Genomic DNA, 19,985 nt, shown 5'->3' on the forward strand with positions numbered 1-19,985 from the left:
ACTATGAGAGATTCTTCCCTTTCCGGTTCTGCACTTGGCGAGCGGAGCTCCGTCTGGCGGCGATGTTTAGTGTAAGACACAAACTTTTGTGTTTAAGTTGGTGGGAGTATAGCTTCCCAAAGGACTGTGGATTATATCCTTGAATATATGAACGACAGAAAGTTTATATATGTCAAACTGTGCATGATACTTGTGACCTGTGAATGATACACACGGACTGGATGATAATTGTGAACTGTGAACGTTGTGTGAGGCGGGTAACACCAGAGAGAGCTAAGCAGCTATACGTAGCCACATTATGTTGAGAGAATGGCTGTTTGTTTATGTATATATGATTTATGTCTGCTTTTACTTCATTATATTCTTTTTACATATACATGTATACACATCTACTTCCTTGATTGTATATCACACGTGTGTGCTGTAACAAAGTAGTTGAGTGTTGTAATTAGCTGCGGTCGAATGCTGGTCAGATTAATTATCCATTGTGCGACAGGGCAACCCAAACCTTTACAATTGAAGGTTAAGGTTCGTTACGATGACGACTGCTTTGCTCGCGCTTGAATAGAACCCGTTAATGGCCCAAGTGTAGGGCAAAACAAAACTCCCGACTGTTTACAGCATGCTAAAAATGAACTACTTGAATTTAAAACCAAGAGATGCAGTATAAATCCCTTATAATTATTTATGGCATAGTGCTAAATAAACTGATATGGTTGCTATGTTACAGTGGCCTGACTTCGTTTCCCATTCCTTGACTTTGTCGCGGTCTGATAGAGATAGAATAAATCTCGGAGAGTGGCTTGGACGGCTAAAAGACGGTTTGTGCGCCTCCGTCCACGATGGTAAAGATGACTGGATTGTTCTAAAAACCACCAGAAAAATTAGGCTGATTACCACCATCACTACTACCTATCACATGGCAGCTATATTTAGCAGCATGACATCATTCAGGGCTACAGTTTATTACGGGCTTTGAATGGGGCGATGTGGCGAAGGTAGGTCCCCCTTGCGAAGACGCCTCAGAGTGCGCACCCGCTTCCCTGACATTTTCCTGTTGTCTGGCTGCGAGCAGTCCCACCCTCCCCGCCATCTTCGCCCTTTGGCTGGCGGCGTTTTGTGGAAAACTGTCAAAAGCTGATTTTAATGGAAGCGTGCTCTCATTTACATCCTCCTTGTTTCCACCGACTGCCCTGTTGTCCTTTTTGTCAAAGAAACGTCACTTCCGCTTTCCTCGCCGCCAGGGGCTGCGTGGCTCGTCAAGGGGGGTAACTTCAAAAGAATGGCAACTCTTCTAAGGCATCGCTGCGAGCTGAACGGGCTTCGCGAGAGAAATGATTGTGTGGAGGGAGTAGGAGCAGGGTGGAGAGAGAGACCGGAAGTGGCGGAGCCACAGGAGGCAGCACTGACATGGCGCTTGATGCTGACGTATGGCGACCGTTGACTGGAACTGGTGAGTACCTTGTGCCATTTCATGAGTGTTCTCATACGATTCTCACTTTTATTTTCTCACGAGATTTTTCGGCCCAATTTTTTTCCAGTTACTAGGGTCGCATTTCTGACAGGAGACGGAGGACACATTTCTAACAGAATACTAGAAACATTTTTCTCACAGGATTGGTGTCAATTTTTACTTAGCAACTGAGGTCTAGATTTCTCAAACACCACAGGTAAACTTTAAAACATGAAGCTGTGGTCAGTTTTTCTCAGGGAAAAGGGTTTGATTTTATCATAGGACATTTAAGTCAAAAGTATCATAGAGTCCTAGAAAATTGTTACTAACGGGATACTGAGGTATAGGGAGTTGGTGAGTAAATTTCCTATGGGATAAGGATCTGTATTGGGTCCCATACTTGTGTATTATATACTTCCCCTCTATCTGATGCTATGTCACGCCATGCCAAGTCACGTGTGAGTTATGGTGATAGACAACTGTAGCAGTCATGTCCACTCTGACTACTGACACGGACACAGAAATGCATAGATGAGGTCCTGGAGGCTCCAAAGCAGACTGCAACTGAATGACGATAAGACTGAACTTTAACTTTCTTATCCAAATAAATTTCTGTCACTCTTCAGTCTCTGTCTTTAAACAACTCAACTATTCCTTTCTCCGCCTCTGTCTGAGGCTTGGGGGACATTCTCCATCAGAGTTTGACTTTTCATCATATTTCTCATGTCTGCAGCATTGCTTCCCTTGAACTTCGTAGGATCAGTATGATTCGTCATTATCTCACAGCAGATGCAACTAAAACCTTAATCTGTGCCTTTGTGCTATCAAGGATGGACTATTGTAATTCTCTTTCAGCTGGAATTCACAGGTATCTACTTGGCAGACTTAAGATGCTGAGTAACGCTGGTCGCCTCATCTGAAGACCATCTACATATGAACATATATCACCTATCATACTGTCAGACACTCTCTTCACTGGCTGCCAGTCGTGGACCAGAGTTTTCACAGAATATTGGGATCAGTTCCACAGAGTTCACTGTGGTTCCATTCATCGCAGAATTCTGAAGCAAAGCCTCTCACAGCCGTGTGAAGGAACACATAGATATTGCACTTATATCTTTTCTCGCCCTGCTTCTTTCACACGTAATTGAGACATCAGTATCTTAACTCTCGAACATTCTTCTTCGTCTGCGACTAAAGAAAGCTTTGCGCGATAGAATTTACACAGGAGCCCCACAGTTGGTGCGATCGAGAGTCATCGAGTGTGCAGAGAAGGAAGAGGACAAGCGAGATGTGGGAGGGAGGGACAGTCTGAAGGACGTTGGTACCCGGGCAGGTCTTTGAACCGAGAGTTGTCGGGAGTGGGAGCAATGTGTGCTTGTCCACACAGCACGGACAGACAGGGGTGAGGCCAGGAAGCTGTGGAGTGGAGCAGGGCTGAGGGGAGAGTCAGGTCCTGAAGGCAGCAATAATGTCAGGCGGCAGTGCCTCGTCACGCGAAATGAGTCGACAGTAAACGCCGAATGAAACGCTTTCAGCCATGGCCTGGGCGCAATATCGGGCATCGCAACCACAACGGAAATGTGCGCTGTGTGGTTTTTCTGGTTTGCCATCCCTCCATCCGTCTGTCCATCTTTTTGTTATCAGTCTGCCTGTCTGTTTATTTGTCTGCCACTCTGTCCGTGTGCATGTCTGTCCGTCTTCTTGTTCGTCTGCCTATTTGCTGTTTGTTAGCCTTGTCTTATATTTTTGTTTTCCTCACTTTTTTGACTACCTGTGCATGTGTGACACACACGTATCTAGTCATTTGTTTGATAGTTCCTATGTTCACTATGTTCACATGTCATTCATTGTCTGAATGTCTCTAGAACATTTGGATGGCTTCCTGCGTCCTTACCCCACAATGCAACGCGCGTGCAGTCGTTAATGGAATCGTGACCTTCCTCAAAATGTTATAATGTGCTTAAATAGAAGGTTGATAGAAAGCACTAGCAAAGGGTACATGTATATTTTGTTAAGTGCCAGTGCCAGGAGTTGGCAGGTGTCTGTGTGTCTGTGACCACATGTTCCTCACCGACGGTGAGAGACGCCAGCTTCGTATGACAGGTGCACAAGCTTCATGTTGTTCCAGAAGGGTCTCTACTTCGGTCACATGATGTTTATCACCTTAGTGCCGGCAAATCGTCTGGTATGTCTTGAGGAAAGAGTTCCACAAAATCTTTTTTCTCTGCACTTTCGTAAACACTCACATGATGCGCATTCGCTGCAACCGGGACAAACCCGAAGTGGGCATCCCTATGTTTAAAATTCTCTCTCTTCTCAACCCATTCCCCAACCAAAAGACTCAGTTGATCTGAACTTATGAATAATAGAAACAATAAAAAATTCAAATATACACAAATTACTTCCATTGCACATTCTTTTTCCTTACAAGACGAAAATAACCAGCTAGAAAAGAAATGTTTACCATGGTGGGACTGGGGAACGCGCGTGCTACTCATGCTGTCGTTTCATTTTGCCGCCAAAGGGCAGTTCCAGAAGTAGAATTGATTTCCATGCTGTAGTATGCGGGGTGGGGGAGAGGTCACAGGTCAGTTGTCTCCCTTCACCTAACGGGCGAGCCGCGGCTTGTTCTTGACGAGCCCAATTAGCACCATTCTCCGACTCGATAACGAGATTCTCGGTGCAGGGGACAAAGAGTGCCACTCATTAATCAGCTCACAATGTCTTAAGCAGCAAAGTTCTAAGCATCAGGCGGATGATTCCACCGTTAGAAGAAAAAAAAGTTCGTGAAGGAAGGTCAGCCAATGACTGATGACTATTCTTATGTTTTTCTCGTTCAGCCGCTGGTTCCAAATCAAAAGAAACGGAAATGAGATCGTGAAAATTGAAGCATGATGGGAAAGCTGACAGATGGAAGGCGGATAGGATAATTGAAGAGATAAGAGTAGAAAAATAAAACAGAAAATAGGCTGCAAACTTATAAATGGGGAAAAAAATTCATAAAATCTATGAAACTGCATGCAGGCTACATGTACTAAGGCAGCCGAGGTACTTGAAATTGCCCGAATTAATTTCTTCCACCTATGATTTTTATTGTCAACTTCCGATCAATCGCTTTCTTTAAATCAAGTAGCTTCAGTGAAATAAAATAAAGTAAAAATAGTGAAGCACTTATTCTCTTGATAGTCCTTCCCAATCTTGACAAATCATGTTTGGCAACAGGTTCATGGCGCTTCCATTAATCTCTCTTTCTTCTCTCTTTCTCTCCAGGTCTCCTTAACATCTCTCTATCTATGCGTTTGCGCGCGTGCATATGTGTGTGTGTGATCAGTATGTCTCAAATTACAAAGCTGTTCATGTTTCTTCTTTGTGATTAAGTTATGTTGCAAATTATTTTGGATAGTATTTTTTATTATTTATTTAGAGCCCCAGTAATAAGATGGAGAAAATAAATTTTAAAAAAGTGTTTCTGGGCATGAACGTGCACTAATCATAGTCTAAGACCGAGCCAAAATAGAAAACGAATATTTGGTGAAACCTGAGCAAATGGTGTGGACTCAATGTTAATAGTCCATTGTTCGAGGTATAAAGGGTTGGGGGCTTAAGTAGGATGAAGACAGGCATATTACACAAACTAACTTTTAAGAAATAAAAGATTTACTTCTGAGCTTTGGAGAGAGCGTTAAAAATGAGTAAGATTCGTATCTGTCACTAAGTACATCTACGTACACACACTAAGTACATCTGTACACGTAGCTCAAGCGTGAAATGAGTGAAAGTTGAAATAAACTAACAACATTCACTTGAGGCATAACAAACTAACAGCAACACCCAACATAAAAAAGCTGAGAGAGCGAGAGAGAGAGAGAGAAAGGGGAAGAGGAAGCATGCAGACATACTGCACTTCGTGTCCTCGTGTCCTGAAGATGGAATTTTCAATGAACGCATTTTAAAAACTGTGATCTAGGCATGTAAAAAAATAAAATAGGAAAAAGTCTTGTGCCAAACATTTCCGAGTCGTGTGTAACAGCGCCGTTAGCGGCGCCCGGGGCGGCATTTCATTTGCTTTCTTGGGTTGTTTGCAAATCGGGTTGGAGGAGACAGGAGCTGCGCGGAGGTAATTGAAGAGAATTGGAAGAAAGGAGCTCTGGTCTTCAATCCGCTCCATTCAAGACGACCAGGGCGTCATTAGCAAAGTCTAGGGGAAACGAGAAAATGTTTTCCCTCTTCAAGTGACAACCATTCGAAGATAATTAGAGAAATAAACAGATAAATAAATAATAAGTGGTCTATGTAGGTAACATAGTAAGACGAAGATCACAAACACTCCATAGTCCCCTACCCCACACACTCGTGACATGTGACACATGTTATATTACTGTCAGTGTCATATCACTGTGAAATTTAGAAAAGAATGGGTGTGTAAAAGATAAATGACTGTTGATTATAACGACCCTAAGCTTCTTATTACAAAATAATTCGTCAGGCTTCTGTACACAAACATGCAGGGAAACGGAAATATGACGGAATGACTGAATAATAAATGAAAGGTTATAGTGGAAGAAATAGTTGATGATGTTAGGAAAAACGATTATTTACATCTTACATGCAGCATTGAATTATTCTACAATTAAAAAAAATAAAATAAACAGCTTCTGTGTTTCTCAGACTTGGCTCGTGATATTCGTTAGGGAAGGTGGGAGCTTTGTGTTGTGCCTTTTCCTTTCTTCCACCTCTCCGCCCCTCACAGGCACAAGCATATACAAATGTACATCTAATATCCACTTGAACACAAATGCACCTGCACGTAACTATCGTTCAATTAATACCATTCACAGTAATTCACGGTAATTACCAAGGCAGCATGAGAAACCACAGGCATAATGAGCAAGCAAGCCATCATGCGGGCGAAAACAATGAACTTGTGGTGTGTGAGAAAGTCGGTTGGTTACAAGAGCGAGGTTTAAAGATGATGTGGTGTCTGGATGTGGGTAGGCGAGTGATGTCTTGCTCCTTCTTTTGTATCTACATGGAGAGTTCTTGTGTGTCTAGCCGGCGGTGGTGGTTGGGAGTGGCTGTCGCTTTTACTTTTCTTGTCCTACAGGCGGCATTGGGTCCTGGCACCATTTCTTCTGGCAGTGGGAAATGAGTTTGTAATTGTAGAAGACAGAGACGTTGGAACAGACGAAGGAAAACCTTTTCTCACTCAGGGACTCGCCCACCGTGTAACAACTGGCGTGTAGCCTTCGCTACAGCAAGACTTTCTGTTTCTTCTCTTGGACTTCAGTTCCAAACACTCGGCCAGACAACCAGCCTCTACCAGCCTCTACCATGACACTGTCTGTTGAATCTGCGGCTACAAAGCCATTCATCTGACCACATCAGCCCGCAAAGAAGCGTCTGGGCAATATGAGCAACAGTTCCCTGCAGACCAACAGATGGTATCGGCAGGCCGCCCTTCAAAATATTATGACATTTCCCCTGGCCCTCCTCGTTTCAAAGAAAGAAAACAAATTACGACCAAAGAAAAAAATGGGATGGCGAGGGCTGCATGCTGCAATGCCCCCAAGGACACGCTAATTTGCTCTGTCTTTCCCTTTGGTGTCTCGGTTTTCAGGATCGTATTCCTCAGGCTTCACTCAGCAGATGGCGCTCGCCAGGGTTGTGAAGCCATTAGGTTTATTCAAAGCGACTCTCAGACTGTGAGTTTATCGCCTTGTTTTTATCGTCGATCTTAAACTTTTGCGGAAATTTTTTTTTTTAGTTTTAGAGTTCTGTTACATGGCCTATTGCACTGCTTGAATTCCACATCCTAGCTGTGATGTCCGTCTTCCCTTTCCCTTAAACAAAAGCAGTAATACTAATAATAAAACTTCAAGAGTATTGTTGCTTTTCCGTTCCTTTGATAGCACTCTGTTCTGCGGGCATTTCACCCTGTGGACATCAGTAATGGTGTCGATTCAGGCAATAGAAGGGGGTGGATGATGTAGATTCTTAAAGGAGCAAACCTTGGATGGAAGGTGATTGTGTGTAACATTAAGGATGCTCACCACCTGGCACGATGAGTGTTGCTGTAAATTGATGATATCGCGTGGACATGAGGGAAGCCATATGGATGAGGGGAGCAAGTTAAACAAATAAATAATATAGACAAATAGATAAACACGTAGCAGCTTATTTACAAAATATTCTCATCCATTGAGATCAAAAGTATTTTGCATGCCGGTTTACTCAGAATATCCAGTTCCATTTGATAGGCTGCTGGTACATCTTTTCAAGAAGGAAGAGCTCTTCGCAAAACTTCCGTCCCTCTGCAGTTTTTGTTGCTACACTGTGGCTGCGAGAAAGTGCTGGAAGATAAACAGACTGGATTTAGCACTGATAGTGAGACACACGGGAAAATGCTTGATTTACAAATAACAGAGGGAGAGAAGAATGGGCTGAAGGCCACACTGGTCGAGACATAAAATATTATGTCCTTCAAACTGATGGAGGCCCAGTCAAGAAAATATGCGACTGTCTCGTGGTACACAAAACTATTTGCAGCATCAGTGGGATCTCATTCATAACTTCACTGACTTTGAGAAGGCATTTGGCAGTGTGGCAGGGTGTGCTGTGGCAAATCACCAGAAGCTTGGACAAATGGTATGTCGGGATTCAATTCATCGAGTCTCCACAGTTTTTATTTTTATACAATTGGCTGGTGAGAAGGTCCCACAGTCAATATAGTGCTCCCTCTCTCTCTTTGCTTCATTATCATGTAGATCCTATGGACGACCTGATATATGAACAAGAACTATTTCCGTGTATAAGTTTATCTGCTTTTCTCACAGATTAATAATGACTTAGTAGTTCTGAACTAATAATAATTACAATTATTTTTATTACTTTTACTCAAGCAAGACAGAGCTTCATGGCAATTACCTTTAGAAACTCTTGCACATGATGGTGAGTGTTCTACAAAGGTTGTTCCACTGTACAACATGTTGGAGCTGTCGAGCAGGAAACCCTTGTTGACGCCCACACGGTTCATGTTCATTGATGACTGACTTCTACACACTCTGCACTTTTGAGACGACATCGGTCAGTTGGGTGGATGTACTGCGATGACAGACTTCATACCCAACAAGGACATGCACTCAGGACATCCGGAATAACGACCAGCACAGGTGGGAGTGAATTCAATAGTGATATCAAAAACATAAATAAATCGGTGGTTTAGATAAACGATAAATGATGAAGGTGTTCAACCGTTTATCGAACCAAGCAGGCTTTTTTCCCATGGAGAGTGATTGCATCACAGAAATGCACGCGCAGGGGAGATGGCAGCAACGGCCAGACACAGCAGCACCATCAGCTTTGCTACCAGGCACGGCTTATACAAAGTACTTTTGGTTTCCCTTTGAGGAGGGAAGGACCATCAAAACATTTTACTACTTTACTAGTTGTGTTTAGATGAATAATTGACTAGTGTTACGGGTACCAAAGGAGTATATAGACAAGACCCAGGTAGACTGTATAAAATTAGTTGGACAAAAGTGAACTGGCCTTGCGCTACAGCCCATTAGTCCAATTAACTCTTCTTTCAAACTGAAGCCGCCAGCACCGGCCATCTTGATGACCTGTCCATATCACCGGGGCCTGAATGGTATCGATAGCTCCAGGGACAATCTCCTCGTGAGAAGCTCGGAAATCTTAGAGTACGATGGTCAAGCAGAGGCGCCAAAGGTTGTGGCATTCATAATGGGTTTCTTCCCGAGGTCGGCACTGGGCGCCAGGCACGTTCTCCTCCCATGGGCGCGTGAGCTTCGCTTAGTCATTCTCTTCTGTTCGTGCCCTCCTTCATCTCTACCACAGGCCCTTCTACTGCCAGAGGCTTAGTCAGTGGCACTGCAATATACTAACCGCTTTACTGTCAGTCTCCGTGTCTCTGGACATGCAAAGCAGCATGCAAGTGCGCGCGTGCATGTGTACGTGCATGTATGTCTGTGCTTTAGCGTGCGCAGTGTTGGATAGAAAAAAATATACAAGCACCAGTATCACATACAGACAGGGATTTGCTAGAATTCGGCATTGTCGACATTTCTCTTGCATTCGTCTGTATTCATTACCTCGTGTATAATACTTTTTTTTTTAAGAGAATCACATGAACACACAATTTAGAATCTTCTTGGTATATATTATATGCACCTACGTGTGTGCATCTATATTTATGTTAACTTATCAGAGTAGGATAGCACTTCGATGATGACAGTACAAGTTACATACACATCTGACAAACTTTCTCGACCACACAAGGTTCCAAGCAAAGTACGAGAAGATGGAGGTCGCGGCCTGGCTAAGGCCATCGTTAATGCCAGTCTCGCATAAATAAAACCGGATGTGACGAAACAAGAACAGCCGTAATCTCTTGGTTATGGTGGGTTTAAATCTGGATCCGACAGCGCCTGCAACAACTTCAGACCCTCCCTATCTCTCATTTCTCACTTGCAGACACACTTTCTTTTCTTCACGATGAGTGAGCACTGTGGTGACGTGGACACCCGAGCTCCGACACTCCAAGGTACACCCAGGGTCTGCAGCCATGCGTGTGAGGGAGCATTAGCAGCAAGGCGTGTGATGCAGCGACAGCATCAACGTGTGGAATGCACCCACGGCAGGATGCAGCAGCAACACAGCAGCTGTCATGCGAGTAATGTAGCAGCGGCAGCAATGAGTTGAATTCACTCCCTTGTTTTGCATTGGGCGTTGATGAAGGGAGGGATGTAATAACGAATAGCAGCCACCTGTATAACGTAGCAATGTCGCTCCCTGGGAGGAAAAACACTATTCTATGCTTTACTTCATTGATATGTTCAAATCTCTTTTCTCCACATAACAATTAAAGCATTTATTTAAAAAAAAGCCCAGTCTTTGGAATATCAAATGGAGGTCTACAGACACAAGCTCTTGTACATCAATGCTCACTCACGTGTGCACGCACTCTCTCCTCTTACACACACAGTATGGACACCCAAAGTCAGATAAAGTCTTGGCTCTCTCCTCTACTCAAATAAACAGGTGTGACTATTAAAAAAAATCCCAATGGATTAACAGGTGTCTGTTTAAAAACGCTACTTACAAATCTTTCAAACACCTCAAAACTTTAAAAGTTGACAATATTTCTGAACAGCTCAACAACTAAAAACTATAGAATACAATTAAGTTGTTTCCTAACCTTGCAGAGGAGTCACACTCCCCCTACCCCGTCACACATAGCTCGTCTGCCATGTCTTCTGGGGAATGGAAGAGATGGTTCATGTCTGGTGTGTCTACATCCGGGCTACCCCTTCCACAACATTTTAAATATTTTTTAAAACATCTTAATAATCAGGTTTTTACATTCACTCGTTCTACACGTAAGGCTGGACCTCTCCTCAATGTGCTTTTGTAACCACGCAGCTTCGCTCAAAATAATAATAATAAATAATAAATACAAAATGTATACAGTGCATACTCACTCCTAAGGAACACGCTTTCAACCAATCTCAGACTTAATCAAATCCCACGTTCAGTTCATTGTGCAATTTCTGTAAAATACAGGACAGTTTTCTTGTAATCCTTCCAGAGAATAAGCATTCCTTAGTATTTTTAAAACTTTCTTCCATGAAATCTATGCAAGAAATGTATAAACGTGTCATTTATAATAAATACTGAGTCGGCGATGCTAGTCAAGAAATGAAAGCGCATTTTTGTGTCAGTAATTAGAGTTTGGGATGAACTAAAGCCGGATGACAATTTTTGTCCACGTTCAGCGAATTCCTCGTACTTTAAAAAAAAAAAAAATTCCTCAAAAAAGAAAATGTCTATCATGTTAAGACTTAGTAAAATTCGATTCTAGCTGCGCGGAATAATGTTAATGATTGATTTAGGGAATATTTGAGATGAGCGGAATGCAATATATCGATCACTAGCAATCTCATTTTACACAGATTATGCTTTAGGAATGTACAGCAACAAAACATCTTGCAAGGAAGGAACACAAAAACAAATGAAGCGAAGTCTAGCTGCTGGAGTGTGAAAAAATTAAATAATAAAATGATGCAATTTAAGAACATTTTTGTCGGAACTTTATTTCACCGCGCTGACGACTGTTGGTTCACTCCATGCTCAGCCTTAGTGCATGACTATTAACTAATTGTTCGGCCGAGAAATTATGCTGGCTTTTTCGTCTTGGAAATAAATTTGATCAATAGCAGAAAGATTTTCGGCTTTTTCTTTGACAAAAAGAGGTCAAACTTGACAAATCTTGTTATAAGATAATCTGATTTCTGGAGGCTGCAGCAAGCCCAGCGCAGTCTTTGCACACGTTACGCTGGAAATGAACGATATTACTTGGCGGCCATTTTATTTTTTGAACATAGCAAGCTGAAATTTGGTCATTTGATGGCTGGAATTGTCTCCAGCGATTGCTGTGTCTACGACAGTGCACGTGCAAGGGTATGTTTGTGTATGTGTACACCAGCGTGTTTGTGTATGTGTACACCAGCGTGTTTGTGTAGTGTGTTTGTGTATGTGTACAGTGTGTTTGTGTATGTGTACACCAGCGTGTTTGTGTATTTGTACACCAGTGTGTTTGTGTATGTGTACACCAGCGTGTTTGTGTATGTGTACACCAGTATGTACACAGTGTGTTTGTTGTATGTGTACACAGTGTGTTTGTGTATGTGTACACCAGTGTGTTTGTGTATGTGTACACCAGTGTGTTTGTGTATGTGTACCAGTGTGTTTGTGTATGTGTACACCAGTGTGTTTGTGTATGTGTACACCAGTGTGTTTGTGTATGTGTACACCAGTGTGTTTGTATGATGTTACAACAGTGTGTTTGTGTATGTGTACACCAGTGTGTTTGTGTATGTGTACACCAGTGTGTTTGTGTATGTGTACACCAGTGTGTTTGTGTATGTGTACAACAGTGTGTTTGTGTATGTGTACAACAGTGTGTTTGTGTATGTGTACAACAGTGTGTTTGTGTATATGCTATGCACACCAATGGGTTTGTATGGTTGTTCCCGTGGTATGAAGCACACATGCCACACACTCCGTCGCAGTCACTTCGGGGGGCAGAGGGGCAGCAAAGGTGAAAGGTCGTGGCAGAGAGGAAGGACAAGCTTCACTGGTTTTTACGGTTTTTTTTTTTTAATGACGTGCGTTAACTGACAGCTTCCTATACACTCCCATCTTCAGCCTCCTGAAAGTGATTCATGCTTAAAACGTTAATGTGTGCGAGTGTGTGTGTGTGTATGTGTGAGGATTAGGGGGTGTTTCTGTGTGTGTGTGAGTGAGAGAAAGAGAGGACTTTGTGTGTGCAAGAGATAGAGAGGGAGTAGTAGAATATTAATGTCACACAAAGAATGGGTCAAATAAAAATCATGCTCAACAGCATAAATAATACACGAAACAATTTCATGGTCGAGAAGATACAGAAAAACAATCTCAACACAAACAAACAATAAAAGACGAGAGTGGTGTTTAGAAAGAAGACTTGAATGGAAACATGAGCATGTGGCGAAGCTGGCACTGACAGAAACCATTCAAACTATCTTGGGGCTTTGTTTTGAAGCAACGTTCATATCCTGAACCGTTGAGTGGACAGTGTGAAGAACGAGGACTGTGGCTAGGGTCGGGTGGGCGGACGTATGGAGCTTAAATGGTGTCAATCTTCCTTTTATATGGCTCCACCGGGCACAAGGCCTTTTGAAAGTGGACTGAAGCTCTTGGCAAACACTCATGGCACTGCATCCGGGGCCCTCTCTAAGACCCGGGAAGTTTGAAGAGAAAAATTAAAGACGGAAGAAGATTAAACGCAGAAGAATCAGTTTTGATGGCGTGACAAGAACTGACCCGCCTACATCTTTCTCTCATTCTGTGTCTGTCTGTGTGTGTGCATGTGCGTTTATGTGTGTGTCAATGAGCATATGTTAAAGTACTATTTGAAATAGTGTGTGTGTTTTGTATTTTTGGTTTCTTTGGATTATTTCGTTTTCTTTTGTACTCTTTCTTTTCTGCAGCGAATGGAAGAAAAGTTTCGTAAATGATTGCCTGTTGGGTTCGAGGGTTCTAACTGACGTTCACACCTGTCCCCTGGTAGCTGGCGCCATTCTGGCGACTTCATAGAGCCCCGGTGTTCTCCCTGGCCACTAAGGCTGTCTGTCTTTCTCAGACTTGTACACAAGGCCTTTATAACTCCGATTTTGTGGCTCATTATTAACAACAAGGGGGGAGCTCCATGTCTCCCTATGTTGTGACAGAATCTACCGACAACAGAGTCAGGTTGACAGCCTCCCAAGAGAGACGGGCGCGCCGACCAAGATGTTGTTTAGGAATTTGCGACAGGCGAGTTCGCATTAAGGGGAGGATCGGGATGTGGAGAATACAAGGATGAAACAAAATTGGTATCCATGCACCACATTACTTGGAGAGATGTCTACTTTCATTTTATAACAATGTCTGCTGACCTATGTAGATCACGTGAGTAAATTGCATAGAAAACATTGATAAAGTTTTTCCTACATTTGTCAATCTTTACAAATGCATGAACAACTTCTAAAAACCCAAACCTATAAGTGCTAAGAAAAATTCAAAATCAGAGAAGAATGTTTCTGTCCTATAAAACTGTTAATCACCCAAACGACGAAGGCTGCCACTAATAAAGACACTTTTGCGGCGGAAACCGAATTCCGAATGCTAGGTTCTTCTTCTGTGTTGAAGAGTTTACATTATGCCTCCTCGTCTGGCTGGAAGTGCATGGAAAGGATGCAGACAGCTGACCTTTTCCCTTGCGAACGAGCGTTTCATTAACTTTACAAGACTCTGATGTCATAATAGCTGGGGAAGCAGTCTCCCCGGCACCCGTATCAAGTGTGCCTTGATTGGCAGTTCGTCCTGGTTCCAGAACGCGCGCCTCTTGCAGGAAAAAGAAGAGGGAAAGAGAGAAGAGGAAAGATCCTCCTCCCCTTCGTTCACACAGGGTTTGAACCCCCATCGCCTAGGAACCCCTGGGTCATCAATCAATATTTGTGATGAGTGCCGATTGCCCTTGAGTCAAAGGCATGGCGAACGCTGATCGCTTATTGAATTCCCTCTCTTCTCCCTCCACGGCACGCCTGTGGAATCCAATAACACGATGCTTGATCAAATATTTGCAGTCAAAGGTCGCTTCTTACTAATACCTTAACGCTTCATAACAGAAGTCTTGATGAAGCCAGCGACTGCCGACGACATAAACACAATGGTGATTGCCCCGAAATGGGATGTTTGGTGGCTGGGAGGGAGGGGGAGAGACACGGACTGAGTTGTCTTCATGCTGTTTGAAGTCTGACCCTTGACCTGACCCTGGGACGATCATGTCCAAGGCGCCAGCTAGCCACTGCTTAGCAGACGGTGGGTCCGAGAGTAGATACGGGTGGAAGGCGGGGTGGAGCTGCTATTACTGATTATTGACTAGCATCAGGCTTCAGTGATGAAATCCGCTGCACGAATAAAAATCATAAAAATAACTGTTTCATGGCAACTTCTTCAACTGTAATAGAAATTGCTTCTTTCTAACATTATTGAGATGATATTAACTTGTCTCCAGTGAAGGAGGAACTGGTGGTTGGTTGGATGTATGGGCGAAGATTGGATAAGTAATATTTTGAAGCTTTCTCACCCGAAAATTTACAACCTTTTCAAATACTGTATGTGAAAATTGTGTGTGAATTATCTCTTTTCTTCTTTCAACTTTCAACCATGCTCTCATCATCAAGAAAAGCTGGAGTATTATACCCTCACTTTCCCTTGAGCCAACAGATTTTAGTTCTCACTTTACAAACCACCCGAGCACGTTCCGCAATTCCATTGAAGACGAAGCCTTAATAATAAACCCACTGTAAATACCCGTAATAAGACGGCTGTGTAGGGGTGGATATCAGGTAGTGGGTGAGTGAGTGGGATGTGAAGTATTAGCACGTAATGGTCAGGCGTGCCTGCGAGATGAAGATGTTGACAAAGTAGATTACTGGCTGTCACTCCAGCTGAAACATGTGTCAACACGATTTGTTTAGCTTGACGACGCTGTCAGAAGATCATTGATTTCGTGCAGGCCCAGGAAGACACATCAAGGTTGATGGAGATGCTTGGTGGAGCCTGCTGCTACTGCTGCCTCTCCCACAAGTCACCGCGCGCCGTTGTGAGATGCCGCTGTTACTTCACACACCCACCGCTCTTACTTCACACACCCACCGCAGGCCAGGGCCCAAGTTCCCTGCGGCTGTCAGGAGGTAGACTTGATCCAAATCTCATCTGACAAGGTAATTTGGAGGTGATGAGCGCTATTTATGAGACATTCTTGCAGATAAATAAATGTCATAGCCAATAACTCCTTAAGGAAGGTGAGGACGTAGTTGTCAGAAGACTGAAGGTAGAGAACAGATTTAATCCTCCTTTTATTTTTGTTCCTCTCTCTCTCTCTGTCTTTTCTTTCTCTCTTTATGATGCAGATGAGACTGAAGCATTGTGTGTGGGGGGTGGAATGTAGGGTGTGCAGCTCTATTCTGCTTTACCCGTTCTTCTGCTGCAACGTCAGCAGCCACAGTGCAGTGGTGGCTCTGGTGAATCACCTCTGAAGCGGCCTGTTCTATCGAATAATCTTCACCTTCCTCCTCCAGAATATATATATATATTCAATAGCAACATTCTTTTTACCAGTTTAAGCCATTATATCATGAAAACTGCGAAAAGTGAAAGCGGCAAGAGATCAAGCAAATCAACCCGTCCAACAATTCATCCCAACTGTACGGTTTCACTAATGTCTCGGGCTTTTCTCGAAAATCTCGAAGCCTATTTCCTGTGCCGATCGTATGCGATCGCACACACACACACACGACATTTTGTATTTGTAATCCACGTAGGAATACCCGCTCTTCCGCACCCCCACCCCAGTTTGTCAAACATTTGTCAAAATGAAACTTTGACTTTTGCCTCTTTGCCCTACATAACGTATACGACACCAGACCCTCCCATATCTATATACAAGATTTTTCTCTCTCAAATAATTGCCTATTTCCGGACGCATGGACATTTGGCCGTTATTGTCAACAGACGAGAAAACTTTACAATTTTGTTGTATTTTTTTTCCCCTGCACAGCCTCCATAAGCATACGTAACCAGACCCTTTCACCTCCCCAAGTTTTGTCAAGAATTTCAAAAAATTATTCTCACCAGCTCCTCCGCATTTTGCGACTGCGAAAACAAAACGCGTGCCGTTATTTTCACTTGACCCTCCCGTCAACAAAGCGTGGGTGGAAAAAGAAAATAAATAATAATGATCAGAGGCCGGGGGCCAGTAGCTCTGCCTTCTTGCTTGACAGCAGCAGCAGCAGCAGCAGCAGCTGAGCTGCGTCCGTCTGCAAAAGCGGACAAATCTCCTGCTCCAAGGTTGGCTCTGAATAAATCGCAGTGAGGTGGCTGGTCTATTAAGTACGACACCCCGACGGAGAACTAGGTTGTCTGCGAGTGATGTGGCACCTCCACGTGGCATGGGGTGAATACCAATCTGTCCCCACCACGCGCTGCTCGGAGCGAGCGGCTAATGACCCCGTGCTGTGGCTTTACCCGTGTCGCAGCCTCCGGAACACAGAGGTAGAGAGAGGCGGGATCTGATGGTCACCTCCAACCATCGCCTTATCAGCCAAGCACGAGACCAAATGTCTGAACTTGCGGTTCCTGTCGTACCCAGCAGGATTACCGTAACAACCCCGGTGGTCATCAGCAGGGTAAAACTGACCTGTCACCACTGTCTATACCCAGTTCATGTTCCCTATTAGGGGAACAATCCAACGCTCGGTGAATTCTGTTTAGAGGAGCTGACCATCGAAGGATGAAAATGAAGCAGCATCGCTATGACCGCTTGACTGCCACAAGCCGGTGATCCCTGTGGTAACTGTTCTCACACCTCTTGCTTCAAAATCTGTCCGCCATTTACCTGCACATTTCCTCACATTGATATCTGGATAGAAATCACATTTTGTCAACACCGAGTAATGGCCATCGCATTGCTTTATTTTACTTAGTCGGATATCTTTGAGGAACAAGACTTTGTGTATTTCCCGTTTCAGAACGGACTGACTGACCCATGTTTCAACCGTTGTTTACATGCAGCCCTTCTCAACTTCAGTCTTCAAAGGTCTCGGCAGGTGAGTCATTAAGCACTTCTTAGCGGATTCCGACTTCTATTGCCACCATCCTGTTGTCCATATTAAACACCTTTTAGGGTCTCTGATGAACTTCAATGCTAGCACCGAGTTTCGTGCGCACTCAACGACTCGCGTGCATCTTAGACTCTTTCGTCCGTGTTTGAAGACATGTCGGGTGGATGACGGACTAATCTGTCGCTGATTCCGTGCAATGGCGGGCTTCACGAAACTCAGTCCATCTCGGAAAGCGGTCGGCGGACACGGTTGCCCAGTCTCCACCAATGGAACGTCCCCAAAAGAGCGAATCGGTCTACGAATCCTCGGCGGCTCCTGGTTTATACAGACATGACATGCACGGTGCACCCACAAAGACAGCATGTGCCACCTTGATGGCTTCTTCCAGCCGAGCGATCCATGATGGAAATGACCAAGCTTGAGTGAACTATACAATACCTGGACCTTAAACATCATGAAGTGCTAATTTAACTTATGAATAATTATATTAAGAAAAAAAAAGTTCAGAAGTCCAGACCGTGATGAGACATTGGCGAGGACTGAGAAAGGTAAGATTAGCGCTGCTCAGACATCAGAAAGAACAGATTGTGCAGACCGAAGGGATGGACTCTGTAGGTGGTGGACGCCTGTGACGATAATGTGACAGTTGATGCCATGTTCCGAGCTGCTAATCGCTTCAAACAAAGAACAAAATGCGCGCCTTGTTCTTCCCACGCCCAGCGGGTAATTGGGGGGCAAGGGGAGCCGTGGGCTCACAGTTCTTTGTCCATCTGAGAACAGACGCCGTGCGACTTGCTGGGGGACAGCTGTTGTCTGAGCGGCCAGTCGAGTCTGACGATGCTAAGAAGAGGTCTGCAAGTCTCCACCTTCATGGATTCGTCCTGAACTTCACTAAGGTCAAGGACTGTAAGCCAAACAATGTGCACTACACATCATACATCCTTCAGATGTTCGAGTTCTCTCAATCGCATGCCGAGCTAATGAAACCCATTGTGTGCTCATAATCTTCTGTCCACGCACTTGGCCCACGTTGAAGTTTGGTTAAAGGAGACCACGTACTGTATAATCTCTCTTCCCATGAACACAGCTCCCAAAGATTTGTCCCTTGTCAACTATGCCCTACAGCTTTATTCCCTGATTATTTCCCTGTCGTTAATCACTGTCACTGTGAATAGCCGCACAAATATTTTTGTAAGAATCTTCGCTCTTTTCCAAACATCTTAAGGCAATAATTTGAATGAAGTTGACATTCATTACAATTAAAAAGGATTATTGCCATCTCTCAATTCACGGGAAGTCATATTCATCATCTTTTGCAGTTTTTGCTGGCAACTCTAAAGTAATTCTAGTATTTTTTTTTCATTTCCTCTGTACCTCAAAGCCGAGATAGATGAAGATAATATTTTAAAACACATCTTTCAGAAGAATGAGGCTGGCAAGGTTTTCACGAAAGCGTAAAATTATTCCAAGCAACGGAACTGATAAGGAAATCGATCTTTCACTTCCATGACATCCTGCTGCATGGAGTCGCCCTCGCTAGTGTCAATGCTCCGGCACTTGCACAGTCCAGCTTCTTGTATAGCTTCTTGAGGACTAGAACTTAGGGAAGCACTGCACACGAAACAAAAACGAATTTTTTGACTAAACGGCCTGAAACCTATTGATGAAGCTGACACAACTCCATGGACGACACGCTGCAACCTGTAGTTTAAAGGCTTTGTTCTTGGCGATGGCGACGAGGGGTTACTTGGCCTGGTCTTCTGCTGGGTCGTAAATCAGGACAGGCCTGCAGAAGCGATCATCAGGCCGGGGATTGTACAGTTCATGAAGCGATGATTAGAGTCGTAGGAGCACAATGAAAAGACAAAGGCAGCCCATGAAGTTGTCTCCCTCGCAAGGCAACGCTAGTCTCAGGCCTAGGCAATTTGCATAATTATGGCCCTTGTTTAGTACCTAACCGCACTGTTACCCAGAAATGCATCCAAAACGAGCGAAGCGGAGGAATCATTAAGAACCCATCAGATTCTTTGCACAGCGTTAATGTGTTCTCGCACATAAGTACTGACTATATCTAACTTGACAGGGATACCTGCTGTGCACAAATACGCTTAGACATCCCAAGTAAATGCAGATTAGATGTCATTAACATTGTTGAAATAAAATACTGAGAGGGAATAGATGTAAACCATGCATGTTCTGCTGAAAGACCTGAACTGTATCTGCTACATGGAAGGAGATAAGCGGTCGAGGAGGACCTGAGAAAATTTGTCTCGTTGGTGACATGCTCTGGTGTATGACAT

General features: G+C 43.8%; 1 long non-coding RNA gene across 1 annotated transcript; it reads left to right on the forward strand.

The window, feature by feature from the left end:
* The first annotated feature begins 1,283 nt into the window (after positions 1 to 1,283).
* On the forward strand, positions 1,284 to 18,110 carry LOC112571339. The gene is made up of 3 exons (XR_003100798.1): positions 1,284 to 1,453; positions 15,579 to 15,786; positions 17,593 to 18,110. It is a non-coding gene; the product is annotated as an uncharacterized LOC112571339 (long non-coding RNA).
* The last annotated feature ends 1,875 nt before the right edge of the window (positions 18,111 to 19,985 follow it).

This window comes from Pomacea canaliculata, linkage group LG8, assembly GCF_003073045.1.
Source record: "Pomacea canaliculata isolate SZHN2017 linkage group LG8, ASM307304v1, whole genome shotgun sequence".
Classification (NCBI taxonomy): Eukaryota; Metazoa; Mollusca; class Gastropoda; order Architaenioglossa; family Ampullariidae; genus Pomacea; species Pomacea canaliculata.